The 27,731-nt window shown below is 43.1% G+C and overlaps 1 pseudogene; it reads left to right on the top strand.

Moving 5' to 3' along the window:
• Positions 1–12,598: 12,598 nt before the first annotated feature.
• Positions 12,599–13,192, top strand: LOC102500406 (rRNA-processing protein FCF1 homolog pseudogene; annotated as a pseudogene).
• The last annotated feature ends 14,539 nt before the right edge of the window (positions 13,193–27,731 follow it).

The raw sequence follows: 27,731 nt of genomic DNA, 5'->3' as shown, positions 1-27,731 counted from the left end.
TTTCTCACTTTCTCTCTCTCTCTCTCTCTTTCACTCTGTCCCTCTCTGGCCAAATTAAAATAAATAAATAAAGTTAAATAAAATAGTTATTTAAAAAAGAGAGAGAGAAAGAAAGAGATGGGGCCTTCATGCCAAGATCAGTCCCTCAGCCAGCCGAGATCATAGGCATGCACATGCACCTGTTCGTATATAGAGAGGCCCAGAACACAGACCTGAGACCTTCCCATGTGGGTTCAGCAACACAGAACTGAGCATTACTGCTATGCCACCATCTGGCCCCTAAACTCAAACTTTAATTCCATGTTCTCATGAAATTTCAAAAGTCCCCTTGTACATTCAACAAAGGGCTCTTAGGCATCACCAGATGATGCCTACCAAATAAAGCTTCATTTTAAACATGTTCTGAACAGGGGCAAGCGGGTGGCATAGTGGCTAAGGCATTGGACTCCCACACAGCTGACTGTGGTTCAAGTCCTGGACCTGGTGGGATGAAAATCACACTGGATGTGTGTGCCTGTGTGCGTGCCCAAAATCCTGAGAGGAGAACAGAGGAGAAGGGATTGTGGTGTGGCCATCCCCCCAGGAAATGATTTCTTGCCTTCTGTCTCTCTGTTTCTCCACTGAGCGCATGTGCCATATAGCAAAAATCTCAAAATAAAATAAATAAATAAATAAAAGTTCTGAACATAATGACCACAGAGAATCCTTCACACAAAGTGCAGTCTTGCCCTGTCCCTCTGGCTTTCCCTAGAACTTCTGTTCCCATGTCACCTATGAGTGCCACCCACTCACCTTGCCCTGAACTGCTGCTCCTCAGGACTCTGCAGTTCACCTTGAATCATCTGTCCTGAGGTCCCCACGCCATTCCAGTCACAGATGTAGGCTTAAACTTAACCTCAACCTCCTTTCAAAGCACAATGATGATACTGACCCACACTTAGCCAAACTCTTGGAGAAAAACAGAACTACAGCACAGAAGTTGGCTAACATGTCTCCTCCGAGTAGCTGTTTCCAGGGACCAGGCACCCAAACCCAACCCTGGGACTTCCTATATCCTGACAGCTTTCCAAGGCATGAGGGAAAACCTAATCTCCTTTCAAGGAGATTCCCTCTCTCTTGAAGAGATGACTCTTCTCTTACGGTGCACAGTTGTCCAAATGTTGGAATTTTTACAGTGATAATGTTTTTGCCTTATGATCAGAAAAATGTATGCACACCTGATAAAACTATGCAAGAAAAAAAATCTACCCAGGAGTTATAGGTGGATCCAATGAATAGAGTCAAGATTCTGGTGGCAGAACAGGCAGTTCAGTTAAGAAACACCCTTCTCAGAGTACATCTTGTTCCTGTCTGGGTGTGCCACATGTTATGGGCACTCCATAAATGTTTGTTGAATGAATAAATTAATGTTGACACCCTCCCCCCACCACATCACCTTAGGAGAGAAAGCCCAAGTTCATTTGAATGGATTCAAGTCTGCCTGTCCTGGCCTTAAACTCTCATCATTTCATTCTACTCACGCTGCTGTGTCCATTGGGTCTTTGCCTCCTTCACCCTGCTCTTCCTACCAACCCCAGATCAAATCTTACTTCTGTCTGTAAAACCTAACCAGTCTCAGATACCTCTCCCCCACTTCAAGTCCGTACTAATCCTTCCTTCCATGAGCTTTATATCAGCTTCTTCTATTATTATTTTTTTTATTTTTAATTTACTATATGGCATGTGGGCTCATGAGAGAGAGAGAGAAAAAGTGAGAAAGCACTCCCCTCTCAAGGGGGATAGCCACTCTACAATCCCCCTCTCCTATTTAAGTATACTTATTCCTTTCATGAGCAAGACAGAGAGAGAGAGATCCACTCCCAGCACCGCAGCCAGCCCTGAATCATGGCCAAGCATGTGTCCAACACCCTTTGGGAGGTTCTCTGGACTTGAACTAAAAACCATCTCATGAGGGGTTGCTTTGTTGAGCATTACATTGTACCACTGTGCCATTGCCTGGTCCCTAGTTCTCTTTCTATATGAGAGGACTTCAGAAAGTTTATAGAAAAACTGAATTATGGGGCCACAGTTCGAGTTCCAGACCTGACAGCTTGTTGTCTTATATTCCTTTTCTCGCTCTGTCTCTCTTTGGTCAAATTAATTAATTAATTAAATAAATAGGAAAAATTAAATTAAAGTACAAGTTTATTTAGTGCAAACTTTTTTAATCCTTGCATAACTTTTTCATAATATGCATTTTCCATGAATTCATTGAAGACCCCTCGTATATGTAAATATTTTTTAAAATTATTTCATTTAACTTTTTTTTTTTTAATTTGACCACAGAGGGACAGAGTGAGAGACAGAGAGAGAGAGAGAGAAGTGAGAAAGCAAGCCTCCAGGTCTGGGACTCAAATCGAGAGTCCATGCGAGAGTCCAGCATCCTTAATCACCTTGCCCCCTGCCGGTCCCCATACATATAAGTCTTGTCTCCTTAAGAAGATAAATTCTCTGGACCAGCAGTTAGTGTAATGGCTATGTCACTGGACTCCCATGTAGTCGAATGCGGTTCACGTCCCGGACCCGGTGGCTTAAAACTCATGCCGGGCGCATGTGCGTGCGTGCCCAAGATCCCGAGAGAACAGAGGAGAAGGGATTGTGGTGTGGCCATCCCCCCTGGGGAGTGATTTCTCACTTTCTGTCTCTCTGTCTCTCTCTGTCTGTCTGGCAAGCGCATGCACTCTATAGCATAAACCTCTCCAAAAAAAAAAGAAGATAAATTTTGGAGGCCAGCAGGTGTCATGGGAGGTTAAAGCACTGGATCCCACATGGCCCACTGCATAGTTCAAGTCCTGGACCTGCTGGCTTGAAAATCATGCTGGGCACATGTGTATACATGCCCAAAGTCCCAAGGAGATTGGAAGAGAAGGGATTGCATGTGCCCTATAGCAAAACAAAACAAAAAGAAGATGAATCCCAGAAAGGACTGCTCTCCTGTGCTATTTTTTTCATGCAGTTGGTGAGCAATAAATATTTATTGATTTCTGTATTCGTATTTTTTTCTTTCTGCTCATTGAATCATCAGTCTGTCTTGGGCTGGGTTCCCCAGAAGAAGATGTGGTGATCTGAGACCAAGAAATTTGTGTGAAAATGATTTATTAGGAAGTGTTTCCAGAGAAAACCCATAGGGGAATGGGAAGTGGGATAGGGAAGACTAGGAGGTCAAGCAAGGGTGTGTTATCAAGTCACGCAGAAGGCAATTGTGGCTCAACCCTCCGGGAGAGCTTTGGGGACACTACGGTCATACCATAGAGTTGTCCCAATAGTGTAAAGGAGCTGCAGTAATCATACGCCCACCCTGTCAGTCATTGGTTAAGGACTATCTCTGGGGCCTAAAAACTTCTAGGTATTTCTGGTTTTCTTGGACATGCAGGAAAAGCAGGTCCTAGAAGCCTGAGGGCAGCTCTTCAATAAAGAAGCAAAAGTCCTGATTGTTGGAGGGGGAAACACAGGACCCTACAAGTACACAAAAATAATAAAATAATCGAGAGTATGGGAGAACTGATGGCATCCAGAATGAGGCACACAACAGCTGGGGCAGGTGGGAGCCCAGGGAGGAGATGGAACATCTCTGCCCACGTGATTCCTGGCATGACTTAGGATCTTAGAGGATGAGTAAGGGAGAAGAGGATATTCCTAGCTGAAGGAACAGCATGTACCAAGGCAGGGAAACAAGTGCATATGTTTGTTTGAAAATGGGGAGTAGTTAGCTGTGGCTGGAACACAGGGTGTGGAAGAAAGGACACTAGCTATAAGCTCAGGCTGTAAAGAAAGGCTGGATGAGGTGGGGAAGAGTCTTTTCCACCCTCTAAGAAGACAAAATGTTAAGATGAGTGTGGCCATGATAAGAGAGGTGTTTTAGGAAAAGGTGGCCTTACAACCTATGCAACGAGGCCCCAGCTTTCCTTCCAGTCCAACATCCAGGGTCCTATTCAAGCAGGATACCCTATTTCTGTAGCCAGGACACAGCACGTGCCATTTCGCATGTACATTCAGGGAAAGGTCCATGGCCTAGCCAGATGAAGACTGATGAGCCTGGGGCCTTCCTTGGAGCTATTGGGAACAACGTTTGTAGAGATGCATGCTGGGTAGATGGGAGGTCCAGTGCAGCCAGAGGCCAGCACAGGGGAAATAGACAGGAGACAGAGACATAGAGGAGGGTATCAAGCTCAGATCCAGCCAGAACATGAACATCAGTATTCTCTATAAATATGAATATCAATTAATTCCAATAAAGTTTCTTTGTACAGCTTGAGCCAGTGAATGAGTTCCTACTAATACAGAATGTATATTTTATAAACCAAAATACAAGGCCAGCTGTGGAGACAGGCGAGGCTGAGACTGTGCTTCATAGGCTGGGACCACATGGGAGGTCCTGGTTCAACTTCCTGCCCAACCTAAAGGCCAAGAGCAGTGGTGTGTGTTCATAATCCCAGCAATTTAGGAAGGCCAACGCAGGAGGTTCGCAAACTCGAGGCTGGGCTGGGTTAACAGCGAGACTCTGTCTGAAAGACAGGTATGGTAGTGTGCAGAGAGACGGCTGAGGCAGGGGATCACTGCCCAGTGAGATCCTGTCTTAAAAACAAACACACAATAAAAATGCTTCCAGATAGGCAATAGAAACCTACATCTGTGTTGAACTCAGAAAAGGCTTTAATTTCATAACACAAAATCCTGAAAAATATCAGATAATTGGGACCAAATCCAAAAAGAAGTTCCAGCACGTCTGTCTCATTCCCAAGCTCCATATTAACCGAGATCATCCCCTAAGGGTCTGATCATTTCCTGCACTTGCTAGGGAAGGACCGGAAGCACAGTTACTTTGGGAAGGCAGGAAATATGCCATTTGATATCTGTTCCCTACTAAAGTTCATCAGCACTGTTTGAATTAAAAGAGAAAGTCCCAGAACAATTGCTTCATGTCCCCTACCCTGTACCTCCCTCCAGGAAAGCTCATCTAACACACTAAGGACTGCGGGAAAGGAGTCACCCTACAGGACCTAGGTGCTCCCAGAAATAGTGTGACACAAATGGTTTTCTAATTAGAGGGGTTTGCCATTCAAGTGTCCAGGAGGTCATTGACTGTTTTGGAGAATGCTGCCAGCGTGATATTCAGAGGAAAATGCCTAGCCTTAAATGCTTTCGTTAATAAATACACAACTCTAAAATAAGTGAGCTATGCTTTCAACTCAAGAAATTAGGAAAAACAAAATAAAATAAATCAAGAAAAAGCAGAGGATAAAAATGTTAAAAATGACAAATAGAGGATGAGAAGAAAGAAAATACAGACCCAGCTGCAGTGTTACACAGGTAGCATAACTGCTTGGGAGGCTGGAGGCCACATGGGAGACTTGGATTGGGTTTCCAGGTCAACCTGAACATGCTGGAGAGGGATGCATATGCCTGTGATCCTAGCTAAGGGAAGCTGGGGTAGGAGGACCATAGCATGGCAAGACCCTGTCAAAAATACTGATCTTTGTGCCTCTCCCTGCGTCTTTCTCTTTCTCTGTCTCCCATATAAAGAAAATAAAAAAAGAAAGAAAGTGAAAACACAGCTCTTAGAAAGAGGAAAGGATATAGCAGTTATATGAACAAGAGTAATAATATTTTTTTCTTTTTTAAAGGATTTTTGCTATAGGGCACATAGGCTCACCTGAGAGAGACAGAGAGAGACAGTGAGTGGGATCACCCCCAAGGTGGGCTGGCTACTCCACAATTCCTTCTTCTCTATTCTCCTCCTGGGATTTTCGATATATATATACACATGTACTCGATGTGATTCTCAAGTCACCAGGTCCAGGACTTGAACCATGGTCAGCTATGAAGGAGTCCAGCACCTTAACCAACATGCCACCTGCTGGTCCTAATGACACAATATTTTAAAAATTCACTTACTTTATGCCATTAATTCAAAAATATAGATAAAAAAGATGAAAATCAATTAAATCTACAAAACATCTCAATTAATTTAGAAAGAATAGACATCTTCATATCCAAGAACATGTCTCACACATTAAAATATTTTTTCTGGCCCTTCTGTATAGTTACGTAGTTTTCTTCAGAAGAATCTTGCACATTTTTTGTTAAGTTTGTTCTTGAGTTATCTTTGAGTTTTCTAGCTTGGCAACTTGACTGGATGAGGAACCTTTCCCATTAGCAACCAATATTATTATAATAAAAGTCTGGAGACATTTGATTTTTTTGTTAAAAAAAAAGATGCCACCTTCAAATATTTCTAAAGACTGGTTAGATTTAAATTTTCTTTTATTAATTTTTTTCTTTATTCAAAATTGAGCCTGTTGGATCTTGGACAGTTACATGAGTGCCTGGCATATTTCAGGCTAACCAGGCTGGGGATTTGATCCATGGTTACCATGTGGAATGCAGCTTCTCTTGCACAGTGTGTTATGGCTGCACCACAGAGCAGTATTGATTAAATTGTTATGTAAAAAAAATAAGAGGAGGCCACCAGGTGGCATAATGGTTAAGGTGCTGGACTCCCACATGGTTGTCTGCAGTTTGAGTCCCAGACCTGGTGGCTTAAAACTCATGCTGGGTGCATGTGTGTGTGTGTGTGTGTGTGTGTGTGTGTGTGTGCCACAAATCCCTAGAGGAGAATGGAAGAGAAATGATTACAGCATGGTCATTCCCTCTCCCCTGGAATGATTTCTTGCTTTCTGTCTCTCTGTCTTTCTCTGTCTCTCTGGCGAATGCATGTGTCCTACAGGAAAAAATAAAAATTAATAAACTCTCTCCCCACCCCCCCCCCAAAAAAAAAAAAACAAAGAAAAAGAACATGGAAAAACTAGAGAAAAGTGGAGAAAGAGAACGTTATAACCTGGGAGAGATGAAGAAACCCAGAAGCTATAAAGGAAAAAGAACATGTAACTGATGACATAGAAATTCAAACTTGGGCCAGCAGGTGGCATCGTGGTTAAGGCACTATATTACCACATAGCCAACTCCGGTTTGAGTACCAGACCTGGCGGCTCAAGTCACGCTGGGCACGTGTACATGTGTGCCCAAAATCCCAAGAGGAGAATGGAGGAGAAGGGATTATAGCATGGCCCTCCCCTCTGGAGGGTGATTTCTCACTTTCTCTCTGTCTCTTTCTGCCTCTCTCTGGTGAGCACATGCACCCTATAGCAAAAACCTAAAATAAATAAATAAATAAAATGAAATAAATCAGTTAAATTAAATAAATAATTTTTATTTAAAAAATTCCAACTTGTAGATGTTAAAAAGTACCCAAAACAAAGGGATTAAAAACTAAACTGTAATCTAGGGGGGACAATATTTGTCACTGAGTTCCTTCACCTATTAAGGAAACTACCTGATTCCAGGAGGCCTCTGAGTTTGCATTCTTTGGTATAGCTCTTCCTTTCGGTCTTTATCTTTGCTTTTTAGGCTTCTTATTTGAGAGAAAGGAGACTTCATGATAATTAGGGATTAAAAAAAAATCCTAGATGTGGCCTAGATAGACCCACCTGCTGCCTGCTAATGAGTCAAGCTTAGACCTCTCTCAGCTTCAATTTCTCCATCTGTAAATGGGGTTAATGATGGAGCCCCTACTGCCTGTTAATGACATCAGGCTTGGACTTCAATTTCTCTATCCATAAATGGAATTAATGATGGAAACTCCATAGTAGAGTGCTTAACCTAGTGCCTGGGTAAGAACTAAGGAAATGCCACCTGTGTATTATAACAAGTGGCAAACTGATGGCTTGTGGTGGTGGTCTGGGTAAAAGTTTATTTTCTTATGTATAGATTACTGTTTTCCCAAATACTAGACAATGATGAGCTTTAATTTTATCATCAAAAAAAGGTTATTTATACTTGGCCTTTTTTTTTTTTTCAAAGATGTGACTCAGAGGCTTAACCAAATCTCTGCAGGAGAGATGGAAGGAGAATAGGACTAGGCTGTTCAGGTCAGTCCTTAATCTTTGGGCGTGATGTTACCTCCCCAAAGTAATTCTCCCAAGTGGATTGAGGATGACTAATTCACGAGCCCTATGTGTGGCTGGCTCATTGTCCACTCTGTGTGCTATTGGAGCAGACGAGCAGCACACTTAATACAGCACGGGCTGATCAATGTCAGGGTTGTGAGGAGCTGGAAGAGGCTTTGACTCATCCGATAGCTTAAGGCAATGCATTCAGGCACACAGGCTGGAAGGTGATAAGATCAGATCTTCATTTTAGAAAGATATCTCTGAAACAAGCAGAAATTAATTGGAGTGGAGCGAACTTTCATTCATTCAGTTCCACAAGTACTTAGTGAGTACCTCCTCTGTATTTGCTTCCTATTGCTTTGGGTGGAAAAAAGCCACAAATTTAGTGGCTTAAAACAATACAGATTTATTTTAAAGTTCTGGAGTTCAGAAGTCTGAAGTGAGATTCATTGGACTGAAATCAAGGTATCCACAGGGCTGTGTTCCTTCTGGAGGCTCTGGGGAAATCTGTTTCCTTGCTTTTCCTAGTTTCTAGAAGCTCCCTGTCTTCTTTGGCTCATGGCCCCTTCCAGCTTCAAAGGCAGAAATGCCTAACTGAATCTTCCTAATGATGCTGTCCCTCTGGTTCTGACTCTTCTACCTCCATCTTCCCCTTTTAAGGAGCCTGGTGCTGACATTGGGCCCACTCGGATAATCCAGGATGATCCCCCAACCTCAGGACTGATTAGCAAGCTTAATCCCCTCTTCCTTTGCCATATAACATAAAATATTCACAGGCCCCAGAGATTAGGGCATAGATATCTTTGGAGACCATTATTCTGCCTAGCATACAGATCAAACATGGTGCATTGTGGGAGGGGATGACTCATGGACATGAATACCGAGACATGGACCTCTTGGGATCATCCACAACTCATCTTTGATTTCCTGCTTGAGCACTTTGAGGATGACAGTGCACCATGAGAGAAGAGAAACTCTACAGCCTAAGTGCAGAGACACCAATAGAAATTAACACCCAATTTTCCAGTCATTGGCATGGTCTGGTCATAATCTCTCTTCACCTTTCTGTTCACCACTTGGGCCAAAGTCCTCTCTAGAGGAAGACTCTCATGGGGCTGGGGGCAGGGGCGACAATGTTCTGCTTTCATGAAACTATGCCACCACCATCTGGTACTTTCTCATTACACCTGGTTTTTTAAAACTAAAGACAACTGAGAAAATCCTAGTGTGACATTGTTCTTCCCATCTCTGACTAATCTCCCCTATTGAGTGGGTAAATCCATCCTTTGTTCCTTACAGTGGACAAAACAAAATAGGACACAAAAACAAAAAACAGGTGGGAATTTAAGGAACATCCAATGATTGGAACAAATAAGTGAAGCTGAAAAGTGTCCGTTTCAAGGTGACAGGTTCCAGGTATCTGATTTCTCAGCCTCATGCCAACCCTGGTCTCATTATGAAACATGCCCTCGTGCTGAGAGACCAGGGGATGTTTTCCACGGTTACCCTCCACTTACACTATATCTTCCAGCTGTATTTTCAACAGGAGGTTTCTGGTTATGCAATAAGCATCTTAGGGTGTATAAACAGGTCAGGCAGGAGGCAAGGTCAGCTTAAGGTCATTTTCATGGTCAGACTGGTTGCAGGCAATTTTCTGGGATGTGTAGTGCACACTGAAGACCAACCACCCAAAGGAAAGATTTTTAAATAAATCCAAAGATTCCTGGAGTGGAGGTGTCTTTGATATCTTGCTTTATCCCAGTGCAAATATTAAAAACCAAATCAGGCCTAATTGCAAAAGCAATGATTAGTCGATGCTACTACTCAGCTGACTGAAGCCACATGGGAGGCCTAGGTTTGATTCTCAGCCCATCCTGAAAGCTAGGTGTAGTGGTGTACACCTGTAGTCCCAGCTACTTGGGAGGTTAAGGCAGGAGGACTGCAAGTTCACGGTCAGCATGAGTAATATGGTGAGTAACCCTGTTTGAAAGAGCCAGGCATGGTGGCACGCCTCTGTGATCCCAAACATTGGAGAGGCTGAGGCAAGAGGACCTTGACATAGTAAGGTCCTTTACCCTATCTAAGGGTAAAGAAAAGAAAGGAAAAAAGAAAAGAAAAGAAAGAAAAGAAAAGAAAAATTTTTTTTGCTTTAGTTCTCTGATTTTCCCTCAAATCTGTCTCCTCTCCATCCTCTTTGCCACCACCATCTGCCACCTGGACTCATGAAATTCTTCTAAGTAGTGACCTCACATCTTCCCTACCCCTTTCCAATACATTTTTCTCATTTTAGTCTAAAGCTCTTTTAAAGTTATAAATCTGGTCATTATGCCTTCTCTAATTCTTCCTACTCAATACAATGCTTTTCCACTGTTCTCAATATAGACCTAAATCCTCACTTGGCCCACTAGACCCTTTAGGGCTGGGTCCTGTTGTTGGCTCTCTGCATTTCTTGTACTGAGGCCTTTGACAGTGGATACTTTATCCCTGCTGCTCATCCTATTACTTCAGTGCTTGTGTGCTGACTTCCAACTGCCCACACTTGCTTTATTCCACCCAAGATCTTTCTCTGGTCCTCAAAACTACTTGCTTAGCCTACTTGCCATCCCTTAGCAGCCCTTAAATAGAGGCTGATGAGAGTTGGGCTATAAATACCCCAGATCCCTCATCTTGCCTGGGTGGATCATTCTGATGTATGTTCTACACTGTCTCCCAGAACTGTCTGACAAGATTAAATCCAGTTGCCCACAGTGGGCACAACTTGAGAGTTGTGATGGCTTATTTTATATATCCACGTGGCTAGACTGTAGTACCCTGAAATTGAATCTAAAACAAATGTGGGTGTGGCTGTGAAGCTATTTGGTAGATGTTGTTCACATCTATAATGAGCTGACTTTAAGGAAAGGAGATTACCTTCAATAATGTGAGTAAGATTTGATCAGCCGAAGTCATAAACTGAGGTTTCCGTAAAAAAAATAACCTGCCTCAAGAGACTCATCAACTCCTGCCTAGTTTTCAGCCTGCTAGCCTGCCTTACAGATTTTAAACTTGCCAATTCCCACAATTGCATGAGCTAATTCTTTTTGTTTGTTTTGCTTGTTTGTTTTGGCTTGCAGGTACATGTGTTCACAAGAGAGAGACAGAAAGAGGGAGAAGCTTAACAAGAATCAACTCAAAATGGATCAAAGATTTAAATGTAAAGTCTATAAATTATAAAGCCTTAGACTATAAAATTACTAGTAGAAAATGTAGGGGAAACTCTTGAAGACATCAGAATAGGCAAAGATTTCTTAAATAAGACCCCTAAAACACAAACAATAATTCCCAAAATAGATAGGTGGGATTATATCAAACTAAAAAGCTTTCTCACAGCAAAAGAAACAATAATTATAGGGAAAACATTACCCTCAGACTGGGACAGAATATTTGTAAATTATTCCTCAGACAATGGATTTATATCCAGAATACATAGGGAACTCGAACAGTTCATCCATTTAAAAAAAAAAAAAAAAAGAATAATCCAATTAAAAACTGGGTGAATGAATAGACAACTCTCCAAAAAAGACCTATAAGCATATGAAAAAAATGCTCAAAATCTCTCAACATAAGGAAAACACAAATTAAAACCACAGTGAGGAGCCATTTAGCCCCAGGTAGAATGGCTGGAATATAAATAAATAAATAAATAAATAAATAAATAAGTATTGATGAGGCTGTGGTGAATGGGAAGCCTGCTACACTGTTGGTAGGAATGCAAATTAGTACAACATCTGTGGAAAACAATATGGAAATTCCTTAAAAACCTACAAATAGAACTACCATGTGACCCAGTAACCCCACTGTTTGGTACCCAGAGGACAGGAAACGGTTGAAAATACACTTGCACATCCATGTTTATTGTAGTATTGGAACCAATCTAAATGTCCCAAAACTGGTGATTAGGTTGAAAAACTGTGGCACATACATAATATGGAATATTACTCAATTATAAGAAACAATGAGACCCTATCATTTGATTCAAAGTGGATGAATATAGAAGACTTAATGTTGACCACAGTGAGCCAGACTTTAAAAGATACGCACTGTATATCCCCATTTTATTCGTACAGAATATATACACTCTAAGGTAGAAGTGAAAAAAAAATCTGAAGATATGATAGTAGAGAGGGTAAGTGTAGATACCAGAAATTGTAAAAGAGGGGAATAGATGGTAGACAGTGGGTGGTAGAGGGTGAGTATGAGGTGCAAAGGGAAGAAACATTTAATAGACAAAAAAAAGTAAAGTTCTCTGCTGAAAATAACTATACATTGTATATATCATGATGGGGACTATGCGAAATCAATCAGAAAAAAAATTTAAAGAGGAAAAGAGAAAGTACTTCCATGAAGAATGGTCATACCACAATCTCCTCTCCTCCATAGAGGTTTGACAAAGGATTCAGAATTCATCTGGAAGAATAAAAGACAAACATAGACTACACACTCGTGAAAGGGGCTTTGCTTTGCCAGATGTAAAAACCTAATATTAACTGCAATATTGAGGGGGAGGCTATTATTCAACCTATATAAACAAATAGGAGAGATTCCAATAGAAACAAGAGTGCAGTGTGAGCATGGGGAAACAAAAGAAAACAAGAAAGTATGTGACCATGAAGTGAATGCTTAGTCTCAGAGATCAGAAGCTTAAAGAAATGGATAGATTAAAACCTAACAAGAAAGAAAAGAAAGATCCTAGCACGCTGATGGAAAGAGATGTCCCCCGATACCCTTCCTGCTTATTCTTTCAATATAATACACAGCTGGGCCCATCTTACCACATCCTGGTTGATACTAACTTTATCAACTTTCCCATTAAAGTCAAACTGGACTTAGTGCAGTCAATGATGGGCTGTCTGTATGCCAAGTGCATCCCTGGTATAACGGACTGTGTAATGGCTGAAACTGAGATATTGGGGCAAAAGTATCAAGTGGCTCTAAGGATCGCTAAGGATCCAAGGTTTGAACAATTATCATGCACACATAGAGGAACCTATGGAGACAACTGCTTAGTACAGGGAGTAACTCAGCACAAGTGTTACCTTGTGGCCACAGTTGACCGAGACCTTAAACGAAGAATCAGGAAGACCCCAGGAGTTCCTATCATGTACATTTCTAAGCATAAATACATTGAGTGGATGCCAGATAATTATGGAGCCCCTCGGTTCTGATTCTTAAAGGACAAAATTCCTCTGCCTTTCTTTGACCAAATATCTCTGTTGCCAGTTCATTAAACATACTGTATGTCGAAAATTATTATTCTGTTTACCTATTGTTGTATAATGAGCTGAGTACAGTCAAGTACATTTACTTTTCAATGCTGTTTTGGAAATGTTTTGTTTCATTTAAAAACTTGTTGCATTGGGGGACGGCAAGTGGTGTGGTGGTTAAAGGTGCTGGACTCCCACATGGCCGACCACGGTTCAAGTCTCGAACCTGGTGGCTTGCTTTCTCACTTCCTCTCTCTCTGTCTCTCTCTGATCAAACTGAAAAATAATAATGATATAATAATAAATAAAGTTAAATAAAATAATTCTTTAAAAAAACTTGTTGCATCTTTTTATTTTTAAAACTCACTGCATCTTTTTATAAATCAGATGTTTGGATGATTGCTTATAAAAAAATAAGAGATAAATCGCTTCCTCCACTAATTCCTAGGACTCTACTCCCCACTCCAACCCATTGTTTCCACTTTCTGATGTATTCTTCCGAAGATATTTTATTCAACTTTCAATGTATGTTTATCTTTTTCATTTTTCCACAAATGATTGTTTGCCATACACTCTATTTCCTACACCTGATTAATTTTTTCTTAAAAAACAAATCTTAAAGGCCAGCGGGTGATATGGTAATTAAGGTGCTGGACTTCCACATGGCCAACCACAGTTTGAGTCCCAGGCCCAGTAGATTGAAAATCATGCCAAGCGTGTATGTGTGCATGTCCAAAATCCCGGGAGGAGAATGGAGGAGAATGAAGGAGAAGGGATTGTGGTATGGCCATTCCCTCAGGGAAAGGATGAATTTTTTTTTTGAGAGGTTTTTGCTATAGGGAGCATGTGCTCGCCAGACAGACAGAGAGAGACAGAGAGACAGAAAGCGAAAAATCACCCCCCCCCCGGGGGGGGATGGCCACGCCGCAATCCCTTCTCCTCCATTCTCCTCTTGGGATCTTGGGCACGCACACACACACGCCCGGTGTGAGTTTAATCCACCGGGTAAGGTACTCGAACCGCGGTCTACTACATGGGAGTCCAGCGACATAGCCATTACACTAACTGCTGGTTCCAGGGAAGGGGTGATTTCTGTTTCCCTCTCTCTGTCTCTCTCCCACAAGCACACAGGCCCTATGGCAAAAACTAAAAAAAAAAAAGAAAAGAAAGAATATCTTGGGGATTGGCCCCATAGCCTCATGGTTAAGGGAGCAGGATCCCATGTGACCTACTGAATTCAGAATCCTGGCCCCAGCAGTTGGAAAAACGCACCAGGTGTGCGTATATGTGTGTGTGTGTGTGTTCCTGACAGGATGGACAAACAGAGGAGAAAGAATTGTGACAACCACAACCTATTTTGGGGGGGAGGTTTCTTTCTCTCTGTCTCTCCATTTCTCTGTCTCTAGCAAGTGCATGTGCCCCAGAAATTTAAAAACAAAACAAAAAATCAAAACACCCTTGGTGGTTTTCTCATTGCCACTTATATTCTGAACCAGTAAAGTTGTAGGATTTAGAAGGAAACCCAGCCCAATAGATAGCAATGTAAACTAAAAGAGAGAGAGCAGCCATTTGAAAATCAGGAAGTGTTTGGGATTCTGACAGGTGGGTAGAGGCCCAGCCTAGGAGCCCTGGCAGTATTTAGAATTCCAGGAGGCAGATCAGCTTCAGATGTGTCATCAGGGAGCTCCAGCTATTGCACTGGTTCAAAGACAATACCTGGGTGTTAGGAAAGGATTGGTGAGATATAGGAGGAATCCAGTTCTGGGCAAGTCACCAGAATAGGTGCTCAGGAACAGAGAACTCAACAGCCACAAAAACAATTCCACAAATATTTACTTAGTGGCTGCTACAGCCCAGGTGCTAAGGTGAGTGCTGGTTTACACCTAGGATAAGACAGACATGATCTGTGTTCTCCCACAGTCTCATGGTCAGGTGAAGATAGAGAGGCTGTAGTAAGTGCTGTGGTGGTGGAGAAAAGAATGTCTTGGGAGAATGGGGTGGGGAATAGAAAAACAATGAGTTCAAATATATCTATGAGGGTAGGCTAACTGCTGTAACAATCTCCAAATCCCAGTGACTTCATACAATAAAGTCTAGTAGATGTTATTATCCAATGCTAGTTAGCATGATGGTATGTAGGACTCTGTTCCATATAGTCATTCAGGGAATCAGGCTCCTTTTATCTATCTAAATGGCTCTACTGTCTTCCTCCAAGAGTATAGGATCCTCTGCATCCACTTGGCAGAGGGAAAGACAGACTATAGAAGATGACATGGGAGGTTTTCATGGATCAAACCTTGAATAAGCATTCATCATTCTCTCCACTTTCCATTGGCCAGCACTCAGTCACATGGCCCCACCGGCATAGGAGCCTGGGAAATGTAGTCCAGTTGTGAGCCCAAGCAGGAAAAACAAAAAACTAAAGAGAGTTTGGCGAACATAGAGCAATCTGTGCTGCACTGGACTTGGGAAGATGGGGGAAATTTCCTGAAGGAGTGCTTTCTAAATTGATACCTCGAGGATATGTAAGGGTTGTCAGGATGAAAGAGAGGCAGAAGGGAAAGGGCAGTACTATCCTTACAGATGAATGTAAGTAACAATGCAAAGCATTAAAAAACACAGTGTGTTGAAAGATAGGAATTCTCCTGGTGGTGGCCAAGTGACCACAGATCTGGATCAGGCAAGACATTATACACTGGGTTAATGGATTTATTCCAAGAATAACTGAAGTCATGGAAAGTCTTTAAAGTCCAGGTCAAATCAATACTCGAGAAAAACTTTCTCTAGATTCTGTGTGGAGAAAAGATTATAAGGGAACCAGAAAAGATACCAGAAGAAAGGTTGTCAAGGTGAAAAAAGGTAGCAGTTTGAACTACAGGAGTGGTTGTGGGTGGAAGTGGACCACCCCAGATGTCAGGAAATGGAATTTATAGGATTTGAGATGTAGTCAACATGGAACTAAGTGAAAGAGATGAGTTAGGGATGAGGGCTGAGTTTCACTTTGAATGACTGAATGGTAAGTGATTGATTGCACTTGCCAAGAAGTATAACCCTGGCTATTATTCACCTCACTTTGGACATGTCAGATTTGTGGTGCCTACGGAGAATTTAGAGATGCTCAGCAGTTGATTGTATGGGGGCCTGTGTATCAAGAAAAAGATTTGGGCTGAGGATATAGTCACACTCCAGGGAGAGGAGAAAGGGGAGATGAGGAGACAACCTTAAATGAAACCCTGAGGAATGCCAACACTTAAGAGGTGGGCACAGCCCAGCTGCGAAGTCACAAAAGTAGTACTTAGATGCTGTAGTATTAGGGAAGCTGGAAACCACAGGGGAAGCACGGGTTTGGTTCCTGGGCCAACATGAACATGCCAAGCATGGTTGTGCATGCCTGCAATCCTAGCTGAGAGGCTAGGACAGGAGGATCACATGCAGCAAAATACTGTAAAAATGACCTATGTCTGTCTCTCCTCCTTTCTCTCTCTCTCCCTCTGCCAAAAAGAAAAATATTAAAATAAATAATAAGGTTTCCACTAGAAATAATAGTGAGTAGAAGTGACACTCACACAAATAGATGTCTGTTATGAAACAGTCCAGTACATAGGACAAAAGAGAATGAGGACAGCCACAGTAATGCAACACTAGGCGATACTGAAGCCACACAGAAAGGTCCTGGGTTCAAGGCCCAAGACCTCCCTGTACTTACACATGTGTGTACCCATGATCCTAGCTGGGTTGCAGCAAGAAAACTGCATTGCAGGTGCCTCTCTCTTTCTTGCATTTTCTAAGGGGAGATAGTCAGGAAACATATAACAAACCTGTCAGATGGTGGTAACTGGTGACAGGGAGAAGAATGAAGCAGAAAAAGGGAACAGAGCCAGCCGTGACAGGTACAACTTTATCAAGATTGTCAGGGAAGGCCTCACGGAGGGGACATTTGGACACAGACCTGAAGGAAGTGAGGTGGCCAACCACTGAGCTATATCTGGGGGAGAATGTTCTAGAAAGATCATGAGTACAAAGGCGCTGAGGGAGGAGAGAAATGGTCATGAGTATTGAGAGCAAAAGTGCCCACCCACAAATCTGGGCAGCCCAGAATGACAAGGTGACAGAGATGAGCTCAGAGAAGTGACAGGAGGCCAGATGCAGGGCCTTGTAGGGCACTGCCAAGACTTCATCTGCTACTCTGAATAAGATGCCATGGGGGAGCGCTGGAGAGTTCTGAGCACAGATGGGACTGATGTGACATAGAATTTAAATGAATCACTCTAGATTCTGTGTGGAGAAGAGATTGGATCAGAAGGGGTGGGGAGGGTGTTGCTAAAGGACAAAGCAAGAAATTTAAATAATCCAGGTGAGAGATGACGATGGGTGGGACCAGGCGCTAGCAGTGGAGGGGGGAGACAAATCCATTCTAGAAGTGTTTTGAAGGTAGAGACAGCTGGATTTGCTAGCCAGTTGGCAGTGGGGTCAGGGAGAAGCTACAAGCATGTACTAAACTGTACAATGGGATGAAAGACAGTCCATGCTACAATGTGCACAAACCTCAAAACATTTTGCCAAGTGGAAGAAGCTAGATGCAAAAGACTACACATTGTATGACTCTATTCATACTAAGTGTATTTACCAAACTGGGTAAATTCATGCAGGCACAATGCAGACTGGTGGTTGCTAGGGGCTGGGGGTAGGTGGGAAATGACTGCTTAGTGGATATGGGGTTTTCTTATGGGTGATATAAATGCTTAAAGAATCAGACGGGGGGGTGGGGGTCAGTTGATGGCATGGTGGTTAAAGGCACTGGATTCCCACATGAACAACTATGGTTCTTCGAGTCCCAGCCCTGGCAGCTTGCTTTCTTCTTTTTCCTTTCTCTCTCTCTCTGGTCAAATTAAAAAATAATAATTACTGGGACTGGCAGATGGTGTGGGGGTCACTGATCTTCTGCATGGCTGACTGCAGTTCTAGTCCCAGACCTGGCGGCTTGCTTTCTCACTTTCTCTCTCTCTCTCTCTTTGTCTCTCTATCTCTCTCTCTTTCACTCTGTCCCTCTCTGGTCAAATAAATAAAAGAAAGAAAGAGAGAGAGAGAGAGAAAGAAAGAAAAAAAGAAAGGAAGAAAGAAAGTTAAATAAAATAATAATAATAACAAACAACATTAAATAAATAAATATTTTTTAAAGAAAGGAATTAGACAGAGGAGGTCATTGCACAGCACTGGAAATATACTCAGTTCCACTGACTGTTCACTTTTTTGGTTTTAGTTTTTTTGCCACAGTGCACTTGTGCTCACTGGAGTGACAGCAAGAGACGGGAAGTGAGAAATCATCTTCCACATGCCACAATACCTCGTACATCCTTCTCTCGGGATTTTGGGCACCCACGTACATGCACCAGGCAGGATTTTACTTTTTTTTTTTTTTAAGCAGCTGGGTCCAAGACTTGAGCCACAGAGTCAGTCATATGGGAAATAAAAGAAAGAAAGAGAGAGAGAGAGAGAAAGAAAGAAAAAAAGAAAGGAAGAAAGAAAGTTAAATAAAATAATAATAATAACAAACAACATTAAATAAATAAATATTTTTTAAAGAAAGGAATTAGACAGAGGAGGTCATTGCACAGCACTGGAAATATACTCAGTTCCACTGACTGTTCACTTTTTTGGTTTTAGTTTTTTTGCCACAGTGCACTTGTGCTCACTGGAGTGACAGCAAGAGACGGGAAGTGAGAAATCATCTTCCACATGCCACAATACCTCGTACATCCTTCTCTCGGGATTTTGGGCACCCACGTACATGCACCAGGCAGGATTTTACTTTTTTTTTTTTTTAAGCAGCTGGGTCCAAGACTTGAGCCACAGAGTCAGTCATATGGGATCCAGGGCCTTAACCACCACGCCACCTGCCACACCAGATTTGTTCACTTTGATATGGTTGATTTTACGTCTGTGCATTTCATCTCAAGAAAAGAAAGTTTTAAAAAACAGAACAAAACAAACCTCCAGTGCTTTTGGTCTGCAAACTTGAAGAACAGGCTTACCACTCACTGAGATGAAGAAGACTGTAGAAGAAGCAGTATTTGGAAGAAAATTCTGGTCTTCAGTTTTGGATGGTTGTTCATTTGAAGATTACTGTTGAACATCCCTGTAAGACATTTGTTTGCATTTCAGGAAAAATGCTGGACACATTTGGAAGTCTGCAGCATGCAGGTCATCTTTATTTAGACTTCCAATTGGTCACTATTAAGTTCCTCCTTCCTGGAAGAAAAGGACAGAAAGAGAAATTGCATTGTTATAGGAAAGTAAACACTTTCATGGGTTGCATATTCAAGTGTGCGGAGTGAAATTCATACCTTCTCCATTAGAAAGGGTTGTAGCTCTTTAAACCCATCCAGGCATGACTGATCTGGAGCCAGGCAGGGCTGGGCTTGCTGGAAGGGTGGAGGGAGGCTGCAGCGCTCCAGGCTCTCGGCAGGCTTCTGCTACCCCTGGAAAACAACAGCTGATGACGTCTTCAATAACGACCTGTCTTGCCCACTAGCATAACGTTGGTCCTGCCAAGACTTGTCTGTTGAAAAGCCAGAAGGAACACATCTGGTTTGTTAGCCCCCACAGAAGTTTGTCAGACTGAGGGGTGCCGGGTGCCGTCCTTAAAGCAACAATCTGCCATTGTTAGTGGTCACAGGCAGTTACCAACCATAACTAGCAAATAATAGTAACAACTAATGATTAAGCCCTTTATGTGTGCCCGGCATTCTGCTAAGAACTTTCTTTGTATTCATCCTTTCATTCTGCCCTTGCATGAAGCCTGTGAGGTAGGTATTCTTATTATGAGTCCCAGTTTTCTATTGTGTCAACAAGCACAGAGAGGTTAAGTGATTCACCGAAGGTCACACAGCAAGTCAATGAAGAAACAGGAGAGAAACTCAAGTATATCCAACTCGAAAGCTCCATAGTGTAGAAGAATAAAAACAGGACATGTTGGACACTTTGTCTTCCACTATGAATTCAGTGGTTAGAGAGGTATGCAGATTTGGGTCCTCCAAGTAACGCTAAGCCTTCTCCCCAGCACTTAGGTTAGGGATTGGCACATAACTGGTGTCCAGCGCTTACTGAATGAATGAACAAGTACACAAAAGAATGGTTGGCTGTATCATATTACATGATGCTTTGTGATTAATGGCCTGTCCTTCCAGCTATGCAGTGAGCTACTTACATAAAGTGCCAGCGGAGTGCAGCATGTTGAAGAAGTTTAGAGTCCAGGTTAAAATGCATGGACTCAGGAGACAGGTGACTTAGGTTCAAATCATGCCTCTTCTTCAGGACTCACAGTGGGATCTTGAGCAACTTATTTAACCTCTCTGTGCTTTGCCTTTTCTCATCTGGAAAATAGAGAATAATTATACCTATGCCATAAAGATATGTATTGAGATCATATACATTTGCAAAGCTCTAGGAGTCAATCTCACATGAGAAGTTTCCCAGTTCAAGTCCAGAGGGCTCCCTGAGTACACTGGGCATACACATGCCCATGATCTGGGACTGGCCAAGGGCTGAGGGTGGATGTGGCATTAGAACCCTGTTGGGGGTTGTGTGTGTGCTCGTGCATGTATTTATGTGTGTATCTCACTCATGGAGGAAATAAATGGATTATTTTTTAAAGAAAGATGACCTAAGTTAAGACCTTGGTACATAGTAGATGCTCAATGAACATTAGCTGTATATTGGGACCAGCAGACGGCATAATGGTTAAGTTGCTGGACTCGCACACAGTTGACTGTGGTTTGAGTCTCGGACCCCATGGCTTAAATGTCAAGCCAGGTGCATGTGCCTGTGCGTGCAAAATCCCGAGAGGAGAATGGAGAAGGCATTGTGGCGTGATCATTTTCTCCCCTCCACCCGGGGGGAGGTGATTTCTTGCTTTCCATCTCTCTGTCTCTCCAGTGAGCACACGTTCCCTATGGCAAAAATCTCTCTTAAAAAAAAAATTAGCTGTATATTTATGGTGCTATTTGTATCTTGCAGCCTAGGAAAAAATGGGTAGCATTTCTGAACATTTATTAAACACCAAGAATCAACCTAAGCACTTAAGACGCCTCATTGCATTTTCTTCTCACAGCCATAATTTAAATACTGATATTATCCTACTTCCCTACTAGGAATACTGAGGCTGAGAGATTAAAGAAATTTCCAAGAATCACAAAGTAAGTAAATATAGATAAAGAAAAGGAATTATCACATGTTTTATGAGGTCAGAGGCCATGTCTGTTATATCAGGGGGAAAAAAATACACTCTAGGTATTTCAAACAGAAGGAAGTTAATCCAAGAAATTGATTATGTAAGTGATCTAATAGCGGAGAAGCCGAACAGGAGATGAAGCTCTGGGCCGAGCACCAGCAGGGAACTGCTCTCACGGCAGGGCTGCAAGGACACAGGGAGATCGTGGTGTTTTCGAGTCCAGAGTGGTGTCCGGCCACGAGAAGCCAGAGCCACCGCAGGAGCTGCCCTGAGAGGAGCTGAACCAGGAGCAGAGGCATTTGCTAGAAATCTAGCTCTCAGAAATTGGGGGGTGGGGGAAGCCCTGGCTCCTCCCTCTCTCACGCCATCCAATCTCCCACCAGTGCCTCTTATTTGGGGCTCACATTAGCTGAAAGCCAGTTGACCTGTTGGCAGGGGAGCCTGAGAAATGTGGTTTGCAGAAATTGAAGATCAAACTGCCTCCTTGTCTTGTCTGAAACCCAGCACCTCTCTCATGAGCTGCACAGAGAAGACACCTTGTAAATATAAAGGAAAGACGGGACAGAAAGGGACAGGCAGGCAGACTCCAACGTACATCTTCTTAAACCAGGGAGGAACCTCAAGTGGCAGCAGCTGGGCAGATGACACATAGACATGGAGAGATCCAGTTATTGGGAGTGGTGAGCATGCGTCCACTGCGGAGTGAGCCTCTGTTCAAACGGGGTGGCCCCGGTACACTGCAGCCAAGTTCTGCCCAGCAGTAATGCGGGTTTAGTGCTGCCATATCTGTCGACTTCTCAGGAGAAACAGAAAACTCGAATTTTTCAGGTTAAACCTGCGACCTTTTAAGTGTTGGCAAAGTTGTGGATTTAACCTGAAAAACCTGAAACTCAAATCCAAGTTCGATAAGCCCAGGACATCTTGTTAGGTAAGAAAGCAAAGAAACTTTATCAAAGTCTACTTTGAGTCATGGCCACGTTAGGAGGACACAGCTAGCCGGGGGCTCCAACTTGCTCAAGTGGGTCTTTTTTTTTTTTTTTTTTTTTTTGCCATAAGGTGTGTGTGCTTGTCGGAGAGAGAGGGAGGGAAAGTGAGAAATCACCTCCCAGGGAGGATGGCCACACACAATCCCTGTTCCTCCATTCTCCTCTCAGGACTTTGGGCACACACGTACACGCACCTGGTGTGTTTTTCAAGCTGCCGGGTCCAGGATTCGAACCACAGAATCAATCATGTGAGATCCAGTGCCTTCGCCTTCATGTCACCTGCTGGCCCTCAAGTGAGCCATTTTTAAGTATCAAAAAGAAAGAAAGAATGAAAGACCTTAGAACAGAAAAAGGACATTAGTAGAGAAACTAGTAAAATCTAAATAATGTCTGGGTTAGGTTAATAGCAATGTACCAACACTTATTTCTCAGTTCTGTCAAAGGTACCATGGTGATGTCAAAAGTTAACACCAGGGTAACTAGATGAAGGCATAAAGGAACTCTCTGCACTGCCTTTGCAACTTTTCGGTAAGTCTAGTATGATCCAAAATAAAAAGGTTTATTTTTTTTAAAAAGAACAAGGGCTGACCCTAAGTGCAGTTAAGCACTGTGCATAGGGGGCTGGAGTCTACATGGCCAGCCATGATTCTATTCCGAGGTCTGGCAGCTTGCAGCCACACTGGGTGTTTATGTATGTGAGCCCCAAATCCTTTTTTTTTTTTTTTTGAAGAGTTTTTTGCTATAGGGCGCGTGCGCTGGCCAGACAGACAGAGAGAGACATAGAGACATAAAGCGAGAAATCACCCCCCAGGGGGGATGGTCACACCGCAATCCCTTCTCCTCCATTCTCCTCTCAGGATCTTGGGCACGCGCGCACTCGCGCCCGGCGTGAGTTCTAAGCCACCAGGTCCGGGATGCAAACCACGATTGACTACGTGGGAGTCCAGCGACATAGCCATTACGCTAACTGCTGGTTCCCAATGTATGTGAGCCCCAAATCCTAATGGGATGGGAAAATAGAGGAAAGGGACTTGCAGCTGACCATGCCCCGCTGGGGAGTTCTCTCTCTCTCATGAGTGTATACACCCTCTGGCGATTAAAAATAATGCCATTGAATGAAACGCTTTCCATGTAGTTTAAAGATCGACGAGTTTATAATGATACTCAGAGAACAAAAAAGAAAGAACTAATTTGTCACTATTGGAGGCAGCTATTGCATCAACTTCTTACTCTAAAAATTAGTAATAATTAAATGGACAGGACTTATTCTGTGAGAGAACTTTATTTCCTATTTTTAGAAAACAATTATTTACTTTATTTAGTCATCCATTTATTTTTTAAATTTGACCAGAGAGAGACAGAGAGAGAGAGGGAAAGTGAGAAAGCAAGCCACCAGGTTCAGGACTTGAACTGTGGTCAACCACGTGGGAGTTTCCAGCACTTTAACCACCATGCCACCTGCTGTTCCCCAAGAGAGCATTATTATTATTATTATTATTGTTGTTGTTGTTGTTATTTGGGTTTTTGCCATAGGGCATGTGTGCTCAGAGGAGAGAGACAGAGAGAAATAGAAAAAGAGAAAGAAAGTGAGAAATCACCCCCCAAGGGGAATGGCCATGCCACAGTTCCTCCATTTAATTTGTGTGTCCGAACCTCTCCAATCTCCTCTCAGGAATTTGGGCATGCACATACACATACCCAGTGTGATTTTCAAGCTGCCAAGTCTAGGACTTGAACAGTGGTCAGCCACGTGGAAGTCCAGTGCCTTAACCACCACACCACCTGCTGGCCTCAAGAGAACTTATCCTTATGAGAGAAAGAAGTTCCTTTTTTTCCCCCCTTGAGAGTGTTTTTGCTACAGGGTGCATGCGCTCGAGGGAGAGACAGAGAGAGACAGAGAGACAGAAAGCAAGAAATCACCCTGCAGGGGGGATGGTCACACCGCAATCCCTTCTCAAGATTCTGGGCACACATGCACATGTACCGATGCAAGTTTTAAGCCGCTGGGGCTGGGACTCGAACCATAGTCAACTACATGGGAGTCCAGCAATGTAACCATTATGCCATCTGCTGGTCCCGGAAGTTCTTCTTTACAGAAGATTGCCAGCTCATAGATATTGAGGGGAGGAGAACATTAGAATTTTGCAATTCCAAAGCAAAAATAAAAGTCTCAGGTAATGATCATCAGTGATGCTGAAACCACAAGGTGACAGGTTTAAGGGAGGCTGGATAGTCTCTAGGTAATGAGTCATCAGCCCATAGAGACCTTACTGGTTATAAGAAGAAAATTTCACAATGGACGGATCAGGTTGTCACCATCTGAATCCACTGATCAATCTGAGCTTCACTATGGAGACAACTGGTCATTCTGAGCTTCTGGTATGATGCAATGAGGCACTTACACCATCTCCTGGGAAGGATTCTTGCCAAAAATGTTTAGCTCAAAACTGATCCGAGCATAGATCTAGCTTCTGGTTTACAGGAAATACAGGAGATAGAAGGGAAAGTTAAACAGACCACGTGGAAGCAATCAGACAAAGCCAAAAATGTAGGTCATTCTACCAGCAGACAATGGACCGAGTTGCCTCAACAAGTCAATAACCTGGAACAGGGAGGAGTGAGAGGGAAGGCTAGTCTAGCCTTCCCGAGGCCCAATGGATAGGATCAAATGCAGTTTGTGGACCTTGAGTGGGCCCTTGGTTGAGCTGATTGAAAAAGCCATCTTGGGGATGAGTGGAGAAAAATGGCCTTGGAAGAACTATTATAGATGATGATCAAGATTTGGGATTCACTGTGCTAGGTGCTACCATGGTATTGTGACTAAGAAAAAAGTGTCTCATTTTGGGGATGCGTACTGAAGTATTTGGGGCTGAAATGCCATCTTGACTGTAAATTCCTCAAAATACTTCAGCCAAAGAGAAAATATAGATAAAACCAACATGGCAGAATGTTCACAGTTGTTACATTTAAGTGATGTGCACACGGGTGTTCGTGGTATGACTCCCTCCTTTTCTGTATGTTTGAAATCATTCATCCCAAAGAATAAAAAGCAGGTATCCATCTATTGCACAGATATTTGCTGAGCACCTACTGTGTACAAGGCATTGGTCTAGGTGTTAGAGCTATAACAATTATAATTTTTTTTAATTGCCAAAGGGCACATGTGCTCACCAGAGACAGGGAAGAAGGAAGTATCCCCCCCACCCCCAGTAGGGCATGGTCATACCACAATCCCTTCTTCATTTTTAGATCCTGTCAGGATTTGGGGCACGCACACACACACACATATACACACACACACACACACATTCAGTGTGCTTTTCAAGTCACTGGGGCTGGGCGTCAAACCATATAGCCAGTCATGTGGGATCTGGGTCCCTTAACCACTAGGCCCCAGGGCCGGCCCTAAATTTTTGTTTGTTTGGGACCAGCAGTTAGTGTAATGGCTATGTCGCTGGACTCCTATGTAGTCAACCGCAATTCGCGCCCTGGACCCGGTGGCTTAAAACTCACACGGGGCGCGTGTCCATGCGTGCCCAAGATCCTGAGAGGAGAATGGAGGAGAAGGGATTGCGGTGTGGCCATCCCCCCTGGGGGGTGACTTCTCGTTTTCTGTCTCTCTGTCTCTCTCTGTCTGTCTGGCGAGCGCACGCCAGGGGGGATGGTCACACCGCAATCCCTTCTCAAGATTCTGGGCACACATGCACATGTACCGATGCAAGTTTTAAGCCGCTGGGGCTGGGACTCGAACCATAGTCAACTACATGGGAGTCCAGCAATGTAACCATTATGCCATCTGCTGGTCCCGGAAGTTCTTCTTTACAGAAGATTGCCAGCTCATAGATATTGAGGGGAGGAGAACATTAGAATTTTGCAATTCCAAAGCAAAAATAAAAGTCTCAGGTAATGATCATCAGTGATGCTGAAACCACAAGGTGACAGGTTTAAGGGAGGCTGGATAGTCTCTAGGTAATGAGTCATCAGCCCATAGAGACCTTACTGGTTATAAGAAGAAAATTTCACAATGGACGGATCAGGTTGTCACCATCTGAATCCACTGATCAATCTGAGCTTCACTATGGAGACAACTGGTCATTCTGAGCTTCTGGTATGATGCAATGAGGCACTTACACCATCTCCTGGGAAGGATTCTTGCCAAAAATGTTTAGCTCAAAACTGATCCGAGCATAGATCTAGCTTCTGGTTTACAGGAAATACAGGAGATAGAAGGGAAAGTTAAACAGACCACGTGGAAGCAATCAGACAAAGCCAAAAATGTAGGTCATTCTACCAGCAGACAATGGACCGAGTTGCCTCAACAAGTCAATAACCTGGAACAGGGAGGAGTGAGAGGGAAGGCTAGTCTAGCCTTCCCGAGGCCCAATGGATAGGATCAAATGCAGTTTGTGGACCTTGAGTGGGCCCTTGGTTGAGCTGATTGAAAAAGCCATCTTGGGGATGAGTGGAGAAAAATGGCCTTGGAAGAACTATTATAGATGATGATCAAGATTTGGGATTCACTGTGCTAGGTGCTACCATGGTATTGTGACTAAGAAAAAAGTGTCTCATTTTGGGGATGCGTACTGAAGTATTTGGGGCTGAAATGCCATCTTGACTGTAAATTCCTCAAAATACTTCAGCCAAAGAGAAAATATAGATAAAACCAACATGGCAGAATGTTCACAGTTGTTACATTTAAGTGATGTGCACACGGGTGTTCGTGGTATGACTCCCTCCTTTTCTGTATGTTTGAAATCATTCATCCCAAAGAATAAAAAGCAGGTATCCATCTATTGCACAGATATTTGCTGAGCACCTACTGTGTACAAGGCATTGGTCTAGGTGTTAGAGCTATAACAATTATAATTTTTTTTAATTGCCAAAGGGCACATGTGCTCACCAGAGACAGGGAAGAAGGAAGTATCCCCCCCACCCCCAGTAGGGCATGGTCATACCACAATCCCTTCTTCATTTTTAGATCCTGTCAGGATTTGGGGCACGCACACACACACACATATACACACACACACACACACATTCAGTGTGCTTTTCAAGTCACTGGGGCTGGGCGTCAAACCATATAGCCAGTCATGTGGGATCTGGGTCCCTTAACCACTAGGCCCCAGGGCCGGCCCTAAATTTTTGTTTGTTTGGGACCAGCAGTTAGTGTAATGGCTATGTCGCTGGACTCCTATGTAGTCAACCGCAATTCGCGCCCTGGACCCGGTGGCTTAAAACTCACACGGGGCGCGTGTACATGCGTGGCCCAGATCCTGAGAGGCGC

This window comes from Tupaia chinensis, unplaced genomic scaffold, assembly GCF_000334495.1.
Source record: "Tupaia chinensis unplaced genomic scaffold, TupChi_1.0 Scaffold000231_2, whole genome shotgun sequence".
Lineage (NCBI taxonomy): Eukaryota > Metazoa > Chordata > Mammalia > Scandentia > Tupaiidae > Tupaia > Tupaia belangeri.
The sequence above is the reverse complement of the archived record's forward strand: the minus strand, read 5'-3'. Positions and strand labels throughout refer to the sequence as shown.